Genomic DNA, 19,666 nt, shown 5'->3' with positions numbered 1-19,666 from the left:
TTCTCTTCTCCCCCATTCTGTTCAGTACCTCCTCATTATTTATGTGATCTACCCATCTAATCTTCAGCATTCTTCTGTAGCACCACATTTCGAAATCTTCTCTTCCCTCCTTCTCTAAACTATTTACCATCCATGTTTCACTTCCATACATGGCTACACGCAATTCAAATATTTTCCGAAAGGGCTTCCTGACACTTAAATCTATACTCAACGTTAACAAATTTCTCCTCTTCAGAAACGCTTTTCTTACCATTGCCAGTATGCATTTTATATCCTCCCTACTTCGACCATCATCAGTTATTTTTCTTCCCAAATAGCAAAGCTCATTTACCACTTTAACTGTGTCACTTCCTTATCTAATTTGTTCAACATCTCCTGATTTAATTCGACTACGTTCCATTATCCTCTTTTTGCTTTTATTGATGTTCATCTTATATCTTTTTCTCAAGAGACTTTCCTTTCCGTTCAACCGCTCTACTAACTCCTTTGTTGTCCTTGCCAAAATTGCAATGTCATCGGCACACCTCAATGTTTTTATTTCTTCTCCAGTTCCTGATCCAAATTTTTCTTTTGTTTCCTTTACTGCTTGCTCAGTATACAGATTGAATAACATCGGTGATAGGCTACAACCTTGTCTCACTCCATTCTCAATCACTTCTTCCCTTTCGTGCCCCTTGACTCTTATAACTGCTCTATGGTTTCTACACAAATTGTCGGCCGTGGTGGCCGAGCGGTTCTAGGCGCTTCAGTCCGGAAACGCGCTGCTGCTACGATCGCCTCTGGCATGGATGTATGTGATGTCCTTAGGTTAGTTAGGTTTAAGTAGTTCTAAGTTCTAGGGGACTGATGACCTCAGATGTTAAGTCCCATAGTGCTCAGAGCCATTTGAACCATTTTTTTTTTTTTGCACAAATTGTAAATAGCCTTTTGCTCCCTATATTTTACCCCTCCCACCATAATTTGAAAGAAGGTATTCCAGTCAACACAGTCAAAATTCTTCTCTAAGTCTACAAATGCTATAAAAGAAGGTTTGTCTTTCCTAAACTTATCTTCTATGAGACGTCGTAGGGTCAGTATTGCCTCGCGTGTTCCTACGTTTCTCAGAAATTCGAACTGATCTTTCCTGAGACCGCCTTCTACGAGTTTGTCCATTCTTCTGTAAATGATTCATGTTAGTATTTTGCAGCCGTGACTTATTAAACTGATGGTTCGGTAATTTTCACACCTGTCAGTACCTGATTTCTTTGGAACTGGGATTATTATATTCTTCTCGAAATCTGAGAGTGTTTCGCCTGTTCCGTACATCTTACTCACCAGATGGAAGAATTTTCTCATGGTTGGCTCTCCCAAAGCTATCAGGAGCTCTAATGGGATGTTGTCTACCAGTACTCCCGGGGCCTTGTTTCGACTTGTCTTCCAATAAGAATTTTAAACTGGCGCTCCTAACCATTACGTTGATCAATGTGAAATGAAACAGCTATACAAATTCCCTAGTAAGGTCCCCGAGCAGGTCCCAACACGGAACGGCAAAATTTTCATAAAATTTGCGTCCTTTCTGCAACATATGTTATTACGTATTATTATTGATGTGTATCCCATTGTATTTGCTTCTTGGTGCTTCTGTGGCTCTGAAATAAATATGTTTTACTTTGTTTACCATCCCTAGAGATGTAGATTATAGAGTTTTGTCATGGCTGGGGCATGGTTAAGTGGTACACAATATAAAATGAGGGGACGGAAGTCATAGGATAGCGATATGCACGTATACAGATGGCGGTAGAATCGCGAACACAAGGTATAAGGAGTCAGTAAATGGGTGGAGCTATCATTTTTATTCAGGTGATTGGCGTGAAAAGTTTACCTACATGATCATGGGGTTTAACAAATTTTGAACGCAAAACGATAGTTGGACCAACTTCCGAAATCTTTAGGAAATTCAATATTTCCAGATACACAGTGTCAGGAGTGTGTCGACGCTACCAAATTTCATTCAGTACCTCTCACATTGGACGAGTCAGTTGCCGACGACCTTCACTTAACGACCGAGAGCAGCAGCGTTTGCGGAGAGTTGTCAGTGCTAGCAGACAACCAACACCAAGTGTAATAACCGCGAAATTATGTGGCACGTAAGACGAACGTATCTGTTAGGACAGTGCGGCGAAATTTCGCGTTAATGGGCTGTGGCAACAGACGAGCAACGCCTTCGCTAACAGCGCTACATAGCCTGCAGCGACTCGCCTGTCCTCGTGACCATATGGATTGTAGCCTAGACTCCTCAAAAACCGTGGCGTGGTCGGATGAGTCCCGATTTCAGTTGTGTGGTGCGCGTACTGTAAGACCTTCGGTAAACACACCATCAGATTATTTGACTTGTCGCTCTAGCGAAGTAGGCGAGTGTCAGCAATATGTCTCGTGGTCTTATCGTGGCGTGTTTATCTTCTGCCGTTAGGTCAGACGATAGAGTAGCAGATTGACGATGACCAACTTTAAACAGAACTTGATTAATTTTCACACACATTTATTAAAATAATAAGCAAAAAAATTACATAACTTGGTTCTGGATGCTATAGTTGTCAATCTGAAGATCCTTTGGTATTGGTATGTTAATCTTATTCCCACATATATCTCTGATACTTGGCAAAAGTGTCTATACATTTATCTTCATGGCTATGTACAGGAATATGGTAATCTTATTAGGCGGATACTGAAACTTGACTGTAGACTGGTACAGACAAATGTAGAACTCGTACAGACTGGTACAGACTAATGCAGACCGGTGCAGACTGGTGCACACAAATGCAGACTGGTACAGACTGGTGCAGACGAATGGAGACTGACTAATCGGAGGTCTGTACACTCGTTATAATATCACGCGCATTCAGGTATCACTGCGCGAGTGTGATCCGCGAGGAGAAAAAGGTTCTACGTAAGCAGCAATCTCATTGGCTGCGTTACATATTAATACGCGGAAGCAGAATTTGGTCTGTCTTTATGGCAACGCCATCTCGTAGTGCGGAGACGGACGAGCGCTGCGCCTGCGCGGTTGTGCTTAGCGGGGCGCGCTCTAGTGGGGAAGTTGGGTACGCGCTGACTACGTGGAACTATGTACACAACAAGTTGGTAAGAGTTCATGGTAGGGTTTGAGTGTGGCGCCGACCACACGAAACCAGGACCCACGTTGTCAACAAAGCACTGAGCAGGCTGGTGGTGGCTCCATAATTGAGTCGGTTGTGTTTACATGGAATGGACTGTGTGCTCTGGCGTAATTGAACCGATGATTGACTAGGGTACTCGGAGACCATTTGCAGCCATTCAGGGAGTTCACGTTCCCAAACAAGAATGCAATTTTCATGGGTGAAATGCGCCATGTCAACGGGCCACAATTGTTGCCGATTCGTTTGACGTGACACTGATTTGGCATCCAGATCGCTCGACATGAATACTATTGGACAGATATGGAACATAATCTAGAAGTCAGTTAGTGCACAAAATTTTGCACCGGCAATATTTTCGCAATTGTGGACGGCTATAGGGTACTGGCACTGGGACGAAATTGACGTCTGAGCTGCTCTAACACGTATTGTAGGGGGTTCTGATGCTGGCATCAGACATCAATCACGCAGACAGTTAATATAGACACGTGCCATATGTGAAAGAGCATTGTCTCGTTGTAAAATAGCATCTTAATACTGTCACATGTGGAAGCAGGATATCTATTAGACACAATTGCGTCCTCTGAGTTCCTTCAATGGCTACCATTAGCAATGGGCTAGACTGCGAGTTTCCGATATCAGTGATTTCTGTGAATGCTGTATGTGATTTGTCACAGTTTAGAATTGCCTTCTACAAATTTACAACCTCTAGCACTCTGCTACGTTAAAATGCGATTACAGCGATTTAACACTATAGATTTAACACTGTGATTAGTTGCAAGTTGCAACTGACGCACTGCCAAGCATATCTGTTAACTGGTATTCCTGGCAAAGTGAAATGAATCGGTGTAATGGAAGTGATACGCGATCGCCTGTAAGGTGTGAAATGTGAAATACGCTAAGTGAATGATGAACATTCCATTCTCACCTAGATAAAGCCGTCCCATGCCCTTAAATTTTCCGCCAAGTAATTATTGATAAAGATTTTTTTATGTGTTTTATGTCTGATGATATGCAACTGAAAACAGAGGGAAGCAAAGAACTTCTAGTTAAAAGTTAACACTCAGAATATATTAATTGCAATAGTTCAACATACATACAGAAGTACTGTAGTGTGGAGAGAAATATCCATCTTGTTGATAAAACACCGTTGAAAATTTGGTAAAAGTTACGTAGTGAGTTCCCCTTTACATGTTTCGTAGCTTCTGTTGATATATGTCCGTAACAGGCATCAGAATACACATTGGAACCTCATTCATTAAGTAATATCCGTTTTCTGCATTAACCATGCCATTTTAGTTTTTACGATGAAACGTGCGTTAAGTGTGTTTATATATGGAGTGAACATAAAAAACATTAGGCTACACTATAAGTCGATGTGTTACCGCAGCTGTTACTTGACACTGAACCAGATATCACCTTTCAACCTAACCTATACCTCATGCTGTCACTGATCAGTGGGTCACCACAACCAAGATTTGAGGTTCAAAACATGGCTCTGAGCACTATAGGACTTAACTTCTAAGGTCATCAGTCCCCTAGAACTTAGAACTACTTAAACCTAACTAACTTAAGGACATCACACACATCCATGCCCGAGGCAGGATTCCAACCTGCGACCGTAGCGGTCGCGCGGTTCCAGACTGCAGCGCCTAGAACCGCTCGGCCACCCCGGCCGGCAAGATTTGAGGGTATGTCCAGTATCACATTCTAGCCAAAGAAGTCAGAGTTGCTGCCTAGTAGCGCACCAAATGTAAAATTTTTCATAGAAGAAATTGGTTCTTGCTTCATTTCTTCCCCCTAGGGCCTAAATCCTTAGCGTGAGTAACAAGGTTCTTAGAAGGAAGTACGAACGATACTCAAGAGATTGCACAAGGCGAGGAATGTTGAATGCTACTTTTAGTAGCTAATTGCTACTTGTACTCCAAGTTGTGACTGAAATCGCAGCCAGATGCTGTAAAATTGTTATTCTGAAAATTACGACTTCTAAGTCACTCTGACAGATTTGCTGCCCATCTTTGTCGGCCACGTGTCCCCCCCCCCCCCCCCCCCCCCCCGCCACACACAAAAGGACTTTTGAAAAGGAATTCAATTTCTTGAATCTCAATTGAAAAAAGAAAAATACTTCACATTAATTCTCTATTCTTCCACTCTTGAACAGTGGGCGGAAAAAACAAACATCTAAATATTTCCGGGCGAGCTCTGATTTCCGTTGTTTTATTTGACGATCGTTTCTCCCTGTGTAGTTCGTCATTAATAAAGTACTTTCGCATTCGGAGGAGAAAATTGGTGATTGAAAATTCGTGAGAAAATCCTACCGCAACGAGAAACGCATATGTTTTAATGATGGTCACGCAAATCCTGTGACATGTACGTGACACACTGTCCCCTATCTCTCTATAACAGACAACGTGCTGCCCGTCTTTGAACTTTCTCGATGTGCACCGTTGACCCTATATGGTAAGAATACCACAGCGCGCAGTAGTACTCCAAAAGAGGACGGACAAGCATAATGTAGGGACTCTACTACTGTTGCAACTTGTAAGTGTTCCGCCATTAAAATGCAGTTTTTGATTCGCCTTCTCCACAACATTTTCTATGTGTCCTTTCCAATTTAAATTGTTCCTAATTGTTATTCCTAGGTATTTAATTGACTTTAAGGCGTTTGGATTGGTCTGAGTTATCGTGTAACCGAAGTTCCTTTTAACACTTTTCATTATTTTCACACCATACAAATATCTCTTCCAGCTCATCCAAGCTTAACCAATTATACATACTAAAACGTCTTGCGCAGTAATAATTAATGGTGTTGTGTTTTTAAATGTATTACTATTGCTTGAAAAATAAACTAAATAAAATATTATATGCAATAAGCTATATATTTACATTTCCAATAAAAGTCAAGTAGAATTTAGATTGAAAAACTATTCAGTTTTAAACTGTTTCCACGGTAATTTAGGACACAATACGTAATAATCATACACATTCTCAATAATATTAAATGTTAATATGATATCACTTTTTTATACTCGGGAATCGCAAAATACTTTTTAATCCCGGCTTAAATTGGCACGCTTTAGGAGTTTTAAGAGCCATCGAAGTATATGGTGTGAGGCACCCAGAATGCTCCAAAAAGTGTTTTTAGGTCCTAGTTTTTCAACGTTTTTCAAGGGAGACTCCCGTTTAAGCCCCTTTGTGATCTGTACGCTATGTATTGAGTCTCTCCTCCTCCTTCTATCTCACCCCCCCCCCCCTCACCCACCCATAAATTTGGTGCTTGTGACGCCCGTGACTGCCACATTCCGAATCGCGGAGTATTCGGTAGCAAGCAATACCAAAGAAAAACCTAACCACTTTACCTCAGCTTCACCATGATAGCTAATTGAGATGATCGGACCCAATATTTGCATCATTGTAGAATCTCCACACCAACACGGATCGCCACAAGTCAAAAGCAGTCTTTCTCTCCAGTTGAAACATACAACTCGGCTCCTTCCACTATAGCACCAGAATACAGAATAAAAGAGAACAGAATGGCCAATGCTGTTTCAAACAAAATTCGCTAGTAGTTTCTAACACGTGAAGGCTTCCCATTGGTCCAAAGCAAAACTGAGTCCTTAAGGATACGAAACTGCATCATATTGAGAGGTTGCACCAGGCGCTTATTTCGATCCTTCGAAGCCGAGTTTAGCTGATACGAATAATATATTTCACAGCTAACTGTCGTGACCTACTGAAAGCAAAATATAAATGACAGAAATGAAGAGCCGAATGAAGTGTAGATCAGACCAAGTTCAGTTATCACGTGGAAATTCCTGCTGCAGTACGCAACTGTATACTGAAATTGCGAGACAATAAAGAAAAGTCATTACTGATAAGTTCCTTTCGGGACATTCAGAACAGTACGTGACACATAAATGACTAGAATTACAAAGCGATAGCGCGCATGAAAGCTAAGCAACACACCCAATGAGTAGCTGCGGCAGCCGTTCGTACAAAGCGTTGCGGAGGAGTGTGGGACATTTCTGTCGTTATCTGCGAGCGTTAAACGGGGCGTGACACATTGGTACGCCTCGTTGACAGCAAAGAGCGCGAAATGGCCGAGATAAGGGGTTTGAACAGCCGCGAGTCGTCATCTGGTTGATTGTGATTTGCTACTGAAACTGCAGCTCGGGGAATTATGTTACTACGCTGGCGTATTTGTGGAAGAGCAGCGTCGAAGTGAAGCCAGTGTGCCTTGACATCTACGCGGAAAGCCTGCCACCTCGTTCACAGGGCAGCACGTCACTAGAGCACTACTGTAGGAGTGTGTCTGTTATCCTTCACAGAGTCACAACATCCTCCGGTATGAGATTAACGCATGTATGCATGTGTTCCTTCGCATATGACGCCACTGATACCACAACAACACACGATTTCGATTGCAAACAGCTGGTCGTACTCTGGTGCACTGTCCGACACTTCACGTCGTCTTTTTCCGATAAGTTGTGCATCAGTTCGGCTATAGCAATGGCTCAGTATGCAGAAGCACTTAAAATTAAATCGAACCAAAAAATTCCTGTAAACGAATGGTCGAAATTGCGACGTAGAACAGTACAGTCACTACGAACATGAAGTGCCGTATACCCCGTCTATAACGATTTGTTCACAGCAGCTGTTTGCATTGGCTGTGCGGAATTCTACTGTTAATGATCACCCGATCGTCCCATCCGTTTATTTCATATTATAGTTCACCAAAATTTAGACATTGGACTGATTGACCAGTAATGGTCTCATAGCCGAGGATTGCCTTTGCTTTCAAAAACGTCCACACGCCATAACAAACACTACCACAGTTACGTTTTCAACCGAAACAGTACGCTTTCATTGGGCGACCAGTTTCAAAAAAGAACAGTTCCAGAGTTACATTTCACTACCATTACGAATGTATTTTATGAAAGCACAAAATAATCGTTCCTATCAGGTTGAAGGCACACACATTATGAATCACAACTCTTCCTTTCTATAGTTTTCTTTATGTTACATTGGTTAAACGGGGCGAAGTTTTGGTATCCATTTCAAAGAACATCTGAACATGACTGGTTCTAAATCTGCAATTCCAACAATATACCTGACAACGGATATACAATTATAAAATCCAGCACCAAAAGATATTATGTGATGGAAGCAAGGGCACTATTCTGAGTGTTCTCGAAAAAATCCATACCACGCATCCGTAAGGCTACACCCCAAACCAAGCGCTGAACTGTCAGCTGGATTTGCGACACAGGGCCACTCTCTCGAATTTCAATTGTTTATGCCCTCCCTCACGTATAGTCACATTACAATAAAAATTGCATCTCATATTCATTCCGTTTTGACTTTCGGTTCTCATTCAAATGGTTCAAATGGCTCTGAGCACTATGGGACTCAACAGCTGAGGTCATTAAGTCCCCTAGAACCTAGAACTACTTAAACCTAACTAACCTAAGGACATCACACACATCCATGCCCGAGGCAGGATTCGAACCTGCGAACGTAGCGGTCGCGTGGTTCCAGACTGAAGCGCCTAGAACCGCTCGGTGACTCCGACCGGCGGTTCTCATTCACCTACTTTTACTATACTGGGTGAATCATCTAACACTGACAGAGACTGTGGAAATCGAAAGTCCTATTGATGTTTGGTTTTCACAGAATGGACTGGTAGTTAGGGGCTTGTATCGTTAGCCAATCAACATACTGTAATTATAATTAGAAGCCTATTTTTTGAACAAACATACTTTAAATGGAACAGTGCCTATTGACATTAACAAACTAAAAGTAGGGTAAGTTAGAATATCAGTTGTGTTTGTTGCAGGATTCTAGTGTGAGTCATTTACGAGATATCGTGTTTTGAAAAGTTTCCACACCAACACTTGTTTGTGCCATTCAACCTAAGTAGTTGCTAGGTATTGTGTTGTTACTTTTGCTTATAGTGTACTTGTGTATTCCTTTAGTGCACAGCGACGTCCTAGTCATTCCGTAACAGTACAAGCAGTAGGTCGTGAGTGGACCATGGAATTTACCAATGCAAAAAAGGCCGGCATGCTCAGTATTTATGGAGGGTGTAGGAAGAACGCAGTTCGTTCTTGTACGCCGTACGCGTCAAGATATCCTTAACAGACATCAACCACCTGGGCCATTATTTATCAATGTTTTCAAGCAGTTACGTGTAAGCAGTAGTGTAACAAACATACAACGTAAAGGAGGAAACAAGTGATGACAGAATGACAGGGGTAAATTTATGTTCTTGCTGCTGTTGCAGTTGATCTGCTCTTTAGCTCCCGCGCGATCGTTCGAGGAAATAGCATGAGTCAGGCAAGTGTCCTACGCATTCTCTATCGACATAGGTTCAATGTCTATCGCATCTTTCTCCCCTCAAGAGCTGCATGGAAACGATTATGATGATCTTGTTAACTTCTGTACGTGGGCATTCAGACAGTACTTTCCAGATGTATCACGATGAAGCCACATTTACCAATCACAGCCAGGTGAACCGCCGAAACATGCACTATTGGTCTGTTGACAATCCCCGTTGGCTTAGTTAGGTCGAACGTCATCGTCCATGTCTAAATATGTGGTGTGGGATAGTGAACCACCAGTTCATAGGCCTATTTTTTATATTTATAGACGGAACAATGAATATGCACAAATATCAGAGCCTCCTAACAGACCATCTTCCATTGTTGCTACAAGACGTTCCTCTCCAGACTAGGAGGGAGATGTGGTACCAACATGATGGCTGACAAACCCACAGTGCACGAAGTACTGCAGCATGTCCTTATAAATTGTTTCCAAATCGTTGGACTGGACGCAAAGCCCTGCATCTTGGCCGGCCCGTTCCACCGATATGACGCCTGTCGACTTTTGTACACTCCTGGAAATTGAAATAAGAACACCGTGAATTCATTGTCCCAGGAAGGGGAAACTTTATTGACACATTCCTGGGGTCAGATACATCACATGACCACACTGACAGAACCACAGGCATATAGACACAGGCAACAGAGCATGCACAATGTCGACACTAGTACAGTGTATATCCACCTTTCGCAGCAATGCAGGCTGCTATTCTCCCATGGAGACGATCGTAGAGATGCTGGATGTAGTCCTGTGGAACGGCTTGCCATGCCATTTCCACCTGGCGCCTCAGTTGGACCAGCGTTCGTGCTGGACGTGCAGACCGCGTGAGACGACGCTTCATCCAGTCCCAAACATGCTCAATGGGGGACAGATCCGGAGATCTTGCTGACCAGGGTAGTTGACTTACACCTTCTAGAGCACGTTGGGTGGCACGGGATACATGCGGACGTGCATTGTCCTGTTGGAACAGCAAGTTCCCTTGCCGGTCTAGGAATGGTAGAACGATGGGTTCGATGACGGTTTGGATGTACCGTGCACTATTCAGTGTCCCCTCGACGATCACCAGTGGTGTACGGCCAGTGTAGGAGATCGCTCCCCACACCATGATGCCGGGTGTTGGCCCTGTGTGCCTCGGTCGTATGCAGTCCTGATTGTGGCGCTCACCTGCACGGCGCCAAACAAGCATACGACCATCATTGGCACCAAGGCAGAAGCGACTCTCATCGCTGAAGACGACACGTCTCCATTCGTCCCTCCATTCACGCCTGTCGCGACACCACTGGAGGCGGGCTGCACGATGTTGGGGCGTGAGCGGAAGACGGCCTAACGGTGTGCGGAACCGTAGCCCAGCTTCATGGAGACGGTTGCGAATGGTCCTCGCCGATACCCCAGGAGCAACAGTGTCCCTAATTTGCTGGGAAGTGGCGGTGCGGTCCCCTACGGCACTGCGTAGGATCCTGCGGTCTTGGCGTGCATCCGTGCGTCGCTGCGGTCCGGTCCCAGGTCGACGGGCACGTGCACATTCCGCCGACCACTGGCGACAACATCGATGTACTGTGGAGACCTCACGCCCCACGTGTTGAGCAATTCGGCGGTACGTCCACCCGGCCTCCCGCATGCCCACTATACGCCCTCGCTCAAAGTCCGTCAACTGCACATACGGTTCACGTCCACGCTGTCGCGGCATACTACCAGTGTTAAAGACTGCGATGGAGCTCCGTATGTCACGGCAAACTGGCTGACACTGACGACGGCGGTGCACAAATGTTGCGCAGCTAGCGCCATTCGACGGCCAACACCGCGGTTCCTGGTGTGTCCGCTGTGCCGTGCGTGTGATCATTGCTTGTACAGCCCTCTCGCAGTGTCCGGAGCAAGTATGGTGGGTCTGACACACCGGTGTCAATGTGTTCTTTTTTCCATTTCCAGGAGTGTATATGGATAACGCTGACAGGCGCATTCTACAAGGACACACCAACTACACCAGATGATATGTAATCACATATTACTGCAGTCTGCTCGGACATCTCTGCTGAATTTCGAGCACTTGTGTAACAGTCGTTCCATACCAGACTTGATTCCATACCAGACTGGAAGCATCTCGTTGTTGGTCAGAACCCACATAACTAGTTTACGCATACTGTAGCTTTTTAGTGTGTGCAACCATAGGTATTGTACAAGTGTGGGAACGTTTCAAAATACGATATCTCGTAAACGACTCGCACTAGAAACTGCAACAATCACCACTGAGACCACACTTTTAGTTGATTGATGTCAATAGGCATTGTTCGATTTAAGAAAGTGTATGTCGTAAGAATCGAGAGGCATGAAAGGGAACGAGTGGTTGAGAAGGGAGTGAGACAGCGTTTTAGCCTAACTTCGATGTACATTAATCAAGTAGTAAAGGAAACAAAAGAAAAATTTGGCGTAGGAATTAAAACCTATGGAGAAGAAATAAAAACTTTGAGGTTTGCCGACGACATTGTAATTCTGCAGAGACAGCAAAGGACCCGGAAGAGCAGCTGAACGCAATGGATAGCGCCTTGAAAGGAGATGTAAAATGAACATAATCAAAAGCGAAACGAGGATAATGCTATATAATAGATTTAAATCAGGCGATGCTGAGGGTATCAGATTAGGAAATGAGACACTTAAATTAGTAAATGAGTTTTGCAATTTGGGGAGCAAAATAAGTGCTGATGGCCGGAGAGGATATGAAATATAGACTGGCTACGGCAAGGAAAGCATTTCTGAAGAAGACAAATTTGTTAACATCGAGTATATATTTAAGTGTCAGGAAATCTTTTCTGAATGTATTTATATGCACTATAGCCATGTATGGAAGTGATACATGGACGATAAACAGTTCAGACAAGAAGTGAATAGAAGCTTTCGAAATGTGGTGTTACAGACGAATGTTAAAGATTAGATGGGTAGAAAGCGTAACTAATGAAGAGGTACTGAACAGAATTGGAGAGCAGAGGACGTTGTGGCACAACTTGACTAGAAGAAGGGATCGTTTGGTAGGACACGTTCTGAGGCCTCAGGGGATGACCAGTTTGGTATTGGAGGGAAGAGTGGAGGGTAAAAATAGCAGAGGGAGACCAAGAGATGAATACACTAAGCAGATTCAGAACGATGTGGGTTGCAGTAGTTATTCGGAGATGAAGATGCTGGCACAGGGTAGTGTAGAATGGAGAGCTGCATCAAACCAGTCTCTGAACTACAGACCAGAAAAACAACATGTCTGCACAAAAAATACACTTTTTAAATATTATTACAATCTGTTGATTGGTTAACAATAAGAGCCCCAGAGTACTAGTCCATTCTGTGAAAACGGCGTATCAATAGGACTTTCCATTACCGCAATATTTTCGGTGCAAGTTTTAGCTGATACTCCCTGTATATTGTTATGTAGCGCGTTTCCCTTGTCAGTTTTAACTATATTCCTAATTTATCATGCAACCGTAATCATTAATCTAATTTAACATAGCTGTGCCTGGGACCGAAAACCAATTTTAATACATCATATTTTAATCTTGTAATTTTTAATTAATGAGACTTGCACAAAGACTAAAATAAAAGTAAGTACACTACCGAGAGTTTTTCCACTGTGTTAGAATGATAGGAATGTTACCAAAGACTAACAGCACTTGTTGTTACTGTGTAATTTATTTTCAATTGTCCATTCCATTTGAAAAAGACTCCTATGCTTCGAAAAATAAGACCCTGCGATCATATAAAATCCTTATGCTCTCTACCGGGTTACACGCCTTCTAGCAGTCGTCGGCCATTGGAAGCGTCAGTTTCCGCTATGACTCACTATGCGTCTGCACACTATGCTATTATTTAATCTTCGAAGATTCATATTTAAATTGGATGATGGTGGTATAAGTTTTATTAAAAATGAAACTCCTCCAGCTGTACTTAAGATTTCATATTTATTTGGCTACTAGTTTCGACGTTGCGTCAACGCAATCCTCAGGCCCGTACGCTCTGACGATACCAATTGTGTGTGGCTGAGTACTTGAAGTCGAGACCAATAGGTGTTCCACATGCATTCATGGATCACCGCGGACTTCTAGTACTCAGCCACACACAATTGATATCATCAGAGTGTACGGGCCTGAAGATGGCGTTGAAGCAACGTCGAAACTAGTAGCCAAATAAATATGAAATCTTAAGTACAGCTGGAGGAGTTTCATTTTTAATAAGAATGCTATTATTTCTTCTTCGCAGGCGAGACAGCTGATTTCTGGTAAATTAATACCGTACTGTATTTATGAGATTCGGATGCCGTAGTCCCGTGTTCTTCCACTTCTACACTTTATTTTTCAGGTCGAAATTAGAATATCCCTCATTGATGACCCATAATTAGATAAGATTGTTTGTGGATCTTTTAACAGCCATTGCATTTGATGATGCCATAATATGTGCTTTATAGAATTTTGGGAGAGAGTATTGGTTTAATGGCTTACTATATTACAGACAGTGAATACTTTTCGATGTCCTTCCTAGTAGGCACTAATAGTTTTTTCACTTAACGCCTCCAATGGCAGATTTAACCTAAGAACGCGATTGTTGTCGCTTAACCTATTGTACCTTGAATCCAGAATAAAAGAGGACTAGCACCTACAAGGGACTATACAATTTTTTAGAAGATTTTACACAAAAATTTTAAAAAATGTTTAGCAATGTATGAATTAAGCTTCGGTTGCCTTATATGCTGTTTGGATTAGTTAATGTTAATGTTCATATGTGTGAAATCTTATGGGACTTAACTGCTAAGGTCATCAGTCCCTAAGCTTACACACTACTTAACCTAAATTATCCTAAGGACAAACACACACACACCCATGCCCGAGGGAGGACTCGAACCTCCGCCGCACAGTCCATGACTGCAGCGCCTCAGACCGCTCAGCTAATCCCGCGCGGCGTTTAGATTAGTACATCACCTATTACACGTGTTTATCATTGCCCTCAAATCAACTGGTCAGTTCAGAACTATGAATAAATCGTTTGTAGTCCCAAAATTTTATAAAAAATTTCCTCAGCTTACTCAACAGTTGCCGTCATAGAGGCGCAGCTAAGAGAAAACCTTAAATGTATTCAACAAGATTCGGCCTCTCTATGATACTCGAGATACTTCTCGCTCATCATATAGTTGATGTCCTCAGAAAATATGATATTTTGGCCAAAATCAATCTAACGATTTTGTTCCAGTACGTCTATCCTGTATGCCTACCGCACTCTCAGGACTTTATTTAGGATCTATAGACTTCTAGGCTGGACCTGTGGTGCGGGCCCTACTTTTCTGGGATATCCAGCAGTCCTTGAGAACGATTATCAAGCTAAAATGCTACTCAGTATTTAAGACATATTATTTAATTGGATAAAAGTTTTACTTGTCATATAATGTAATGAACTGAAGAGTTAAAATTTTAAAAGAACTGCAGTCATTAAGATATTCATGAGGATTTATTAACGTCACTATGAAGAACTATATTTTGTAGGGTAGTATCCGGGTAATGAGGGGTTTGAACTGAGGCTTTTGGAGGCCTCGTTTCATCAAAAACATGTATAAAAAGCTTAATACCTTTCACAAGCAAATTAAAAGAATAGAACAACAATAATGATAACCGGACGGTTTCTTTCTCAGGCCTAGTACTTGTACAAATTTGGCGTCAGATAATCACAGAATAAATTGATAGAACAACTTCATTTGAGATACATCCCCATTGAAACGTAAAGGGGGCACAAAACGTCGATAACATATTCAAACTGTCAGGATGTAGACAACAGGGCCCAGACTCAACATAGCAAAACTAATGTGTAGATCAGATTAATATCAACCTCTGCTAGCCGGCACCTTCACCAGTTACTCGCTGCTACTAAAATCATTTAGGCAACGAATCTACGTGAACAGTAATCACTTGAAATTAAGTAACTTATAGATATATAAATACAATGTGGATTACTCCCTCGATGTGAAAACAAATAACGCAAAGCAATCTCGTTTTCAGAAATGTTAACTCACGCCAGGAGAGTATAAGAAACGCCATACAAGGCGCCATGTATTACAATAACTGTAAAGAGTCGTCGCACGGAACACACATGTTCAGTCTCCTTTACTATACACAGTTTTCACTGACCAATTCTCAACTGACAAACAATCACTAAAGGCCACTAGAGCACACGCCTAGTGCTCCACCTTTACAGAATTGACAAAAATTGACTTCTGCTTATCTTACTGGGGTTTTTGACATCACATGCCACTGGAGAAAGACACCGACAACTCTTTTGGTCGATGATATCGACAACTCCCCGGTCACGCCCTGCGTCGACCATTGGATCCTCAGACTGCCTAGCCCCAAGGCACACCGGGTTGCAGTTGATTCCATCTTTGCTGTTGGCCACCAACCAACTCTCTTCGTCTGCATCGAGGCGTTCTTGCAGCTCCAGATGCGACACATATACGACACCTTTGGGCTGCCATGCCAATCCAAAACAAATCGGCCAGCGCCCCATACCATGCCCGGCACCGCCCCCGAACTGTTCAGCTGCTGGCAATTTGGCTTCCATCTGAGGCTCTAGCAATCGTCGCCGCATCTTGCACTCCACTGTCCAACACCTCCACGCCCAGTCTTCTTCCACTAACAGCGTCGGCCGCCACCCCAAGAATAGCCACGCCCCTTGCTGACCACTGGCGATGAGTCACAGACTTCCCCGGCTGCTACCCCATAGTCATACCTCCATGAGACTCTGATCGCTCGTAGCCGAGGCGGTGACTGATTGCCATCGTCTCACGCCGCCCCATCTCACCCGCTGTAGATGAAACACCGCCAACCATTATGTCTGGCCACGCAGCTAGCGCCAGAGCAGCGCTGCTACCTCCGGCTGGACAGTGTGAAAGAATAGCATGCTACAGATACAGAATTCCGTTCATAACTTTTTAGAAAAAAAGCAGTATTTGAGATTAATGTCCGTATGAAAAGCAGTATTTAATTTGGAACCTAAAGTATCATAACTGTAAGAAAACGTTTTTTACGAAAATGCAAGATAATAAACAAAACATGACAACCAAGCGTATTTTATTTATAATTCTGAGGGTCAACATGGGTTTAGAAAACATCGTTCCTGTGAAACACAAATAGCTCTTTATTCACATGAAGTGTTGAGTGCTATTCACAAGGGATTTCAGACAGATTCCGTATTTCTGAATTTCCGGAAGGCTTTTGACACTGTACCACACAAGGGGCTCTTAGTGAAATTGCGTGCTTACGGAATATAGTCTCAGTTATGTGACTGGATTTGTGATTTCCTGTTAGAGAGGTCATTAGAGAGGTCACAGTTAGTAGTAATTGACGGAAAGTCATCGAGTAAAACAGAAGTGATTTATGGCGTTCCCCAAGGTAGTGTTATAGGCCCTTTGCTGTTTCTTATCTATATAAACGATTTTGGACAAAATCTGAGCAGCCGTCTTCGGTTGTTTGCAGATCACGCTGTCGTTTATCGACTTTTTTTTTTTTGTCATCAATCTACTGACTGGTTTGATGCGGCCCGCCACGAATTCCTTTCCTGTGCTAACCTCCACATCTCAGAGTAGCACTTGCAACCTACGTCCTCAATTATTTGCTTGACGTATTCCAATCTCTGTCTTCCTCTACGGTTTTTGCCCTCTACAGCTCCCTCTAGTACCATGGAAGTCATTCCCTCATGTCTTAGCAGATGTCCTATCATCCTGTCTCTTCTCCTTATCAGTGTTTTCCACATATTCCTTTCCTCTCCGATTCTGCGTAGAACCTCCTCATTCCTTACCTTATCAGTCCACCTAATTTTCGTCTATAGTACCACATCTCAAATGCTTCGATTCTCTTCTGTTCCGGTTTTCCCACAGTCCATGTTTCACTACCATACAATGCTGTACTCCAGACGTACATCCTCAGATATTTCTTCCTCAAATTAAGGCCGGTATTTGATATTAGTAGACTTCTCTTGGCCAGAAATGCCTTTTTTGATGCCTTTTTTGGGATAGCGAGTCTGCTTTTGATGTCCTCCTTGCTCCGTCCGTCATTGGTTATTTTACTGCCTAGGTAGCAGAATTCCTTAACTTCATTGACTTCGTGACCATCAATCCTGATGTTAAGTTTCTCGCTGTTCTCATTTCTACTACTTCTCATTACCTTCATCTTTCTCCGATTTACTCTCAAACCATACTGTGTACTCATTAGACTGTTCATTCCGTTCAGCAGATCATTTAATTCTTCTTCACTTTCACTCAGGATAGCAATGTCATCAGCGAATCGTATCATTGATATCCTTTCACCTTGTATTTTAATTCCACTCCTGAACCTTTCTTTTATTTCCATCATTGCTTCCTCGATGTACAGATTGAAGAGTAGCGGCGAAAGGCTACAGCCTTGTCTTACACCCTTCTTAATACGAGCACTTCGTTGTTGATCGTCCACTCTTATTATTCCCTCTTGGTTGTAGTACATATTGTATATGACCCGTCTCTCCCTATAGCTTACCCCTACTTTTTTCAGAATCTCGTACAGCTTGCACCATTTTATATTGTCGAATGCTTCTTTCCAGGTCGACAAATCCTATGAAAGTGTCTTGATTTTTCTTTAGCCTTGCTTCCATTATTAGCCGTAACGTCAGAATTGCCTCTCTCGTCCCTTTACTTTTCCTAATGCCAAACTGATCGTTACCTAGCGCATTCTCAATTTTCTTTTCCATTCTTCTGTATATTATTCTTGTAAGCAGCTTCGATGCATGAGCTGTTAAGCTGATTGTGCGATAATTCTCGCACTTGTCAGCTCTTGCCGTCTTCAGAATTGTGTGGATGATGCTTTTCCGAAAGTCAGATGGTATATCGCCAGACTCATATATTCTACACACCAACGTGAATAGTCGTTATGTTGCCACTTCCCCCAATGATTTTAGAAATTCTGGTGGAATGTTATCTATCCCTTCTGCCTTATTTGACCGTAAGTCCTCCAAAGCTCTTTTAAATTCCGATTCTAATACTGGATCCCCTATCTCTTCTAAATCGACTCCTGTTTCTTCTTCTATCACATCAGACAAATCTTCACCCTCATAAAGGCTTTCAATGTATTCTTTCCACCTATCTGCTCTCTCCTCTGCATTTAACAGTGGGATTCCCGTTGCACTCTTAATGTTACCACCGTTGCTTTTAATGTCACCAAAGGTTGTTTTGACTTTCCTGTATGCTGAGTCTGTCCTTCCGACAATCATATCTTTTTCGATGTCTTCGCATTTTTCCTGCAGCCATTTCGTCTTAGCTTCCCTGCACTTCCTATTTATTTCATTCCTCAGCGACTTGTATTTCTGTATTCCTGATTTTCCCGGAAAATGGTTGTACTTCCTCCTTTCATCAATCAACTGAAGTATTTCTTCTGTTACCCATGGTTTCTTCGCAGCTACCTTCTTTGTACCGATGTTTTCCTTCCCAACTTCTGTGATGGCCCTTTTTAGAGATGTCCATTCCTCTTCAACTGTACTGCCTACTGCGCTATTCCTTATTGCTGTATCTATAGCGTTAGAGAACTTCAAACGTATCTCGTCATTCCTTAGTACTTCCGTATCCCACTTCTTTGCGTATTGATTCTTCCTGACTAATGTCTTGAACCTCAGCCTACTCTTCATCACTACTATATTGTGATCTGAGTCTATATCTGCTACTGGGTACGCCTTACAATCCAGTATCTGATTTCGGAATCTCTGTCTGACCATGATGTAATCTAATTGAAATCTTCCCGTATCTCCCGGCCTTTTCCAAGTATACCTCCTCCTCTTGTGATTCTTGAACAGGGTATTCGCTATTACTAGCTGAAACTTGTTACAGAACTCAATTAGTCTTTCTCCTCTTTCATTCCTTGTCCCAAGCCCATATTCTCCTGTAACCTTTTCTTCTACTCCTTCCCCTACAACTGCATTCCAGTCGCCCACGACTATAAGATTTTCGTCCCCCTTTACATACTACATTACCCTTTCAATATCCTCATACACTTTCTCTATCTGTTCATCTTCAGCTTGCGACGTCGGCATGTATACCTGAACTATCGTTGTCGGTGTTGATCTGCTATCAACGAGTCATCATCGAACAGCTA

The sequence above is a fragment of the Schistocerca cancellata genome, chromosome 3 (genome assembly GCF_023864275.1).
Source record: "Schistocerca cancellata isolate TAMUIC-IGC-003103 chromosome 3, iqSchCanc2.1, whole genome shotgun sequence".
Taxonomy (NCBI): domain Eukaryota; kingdom Metazoa; phylum Arthropoda; class Insecta; order Orthoptera; family Acrididae; genus Schistocerca; species Schistocerca cancellata.
The sequence above is the reverse complement of the archived record's forward strand: the minus strand, read 5'-3'. Positions refer to the sequence as shown.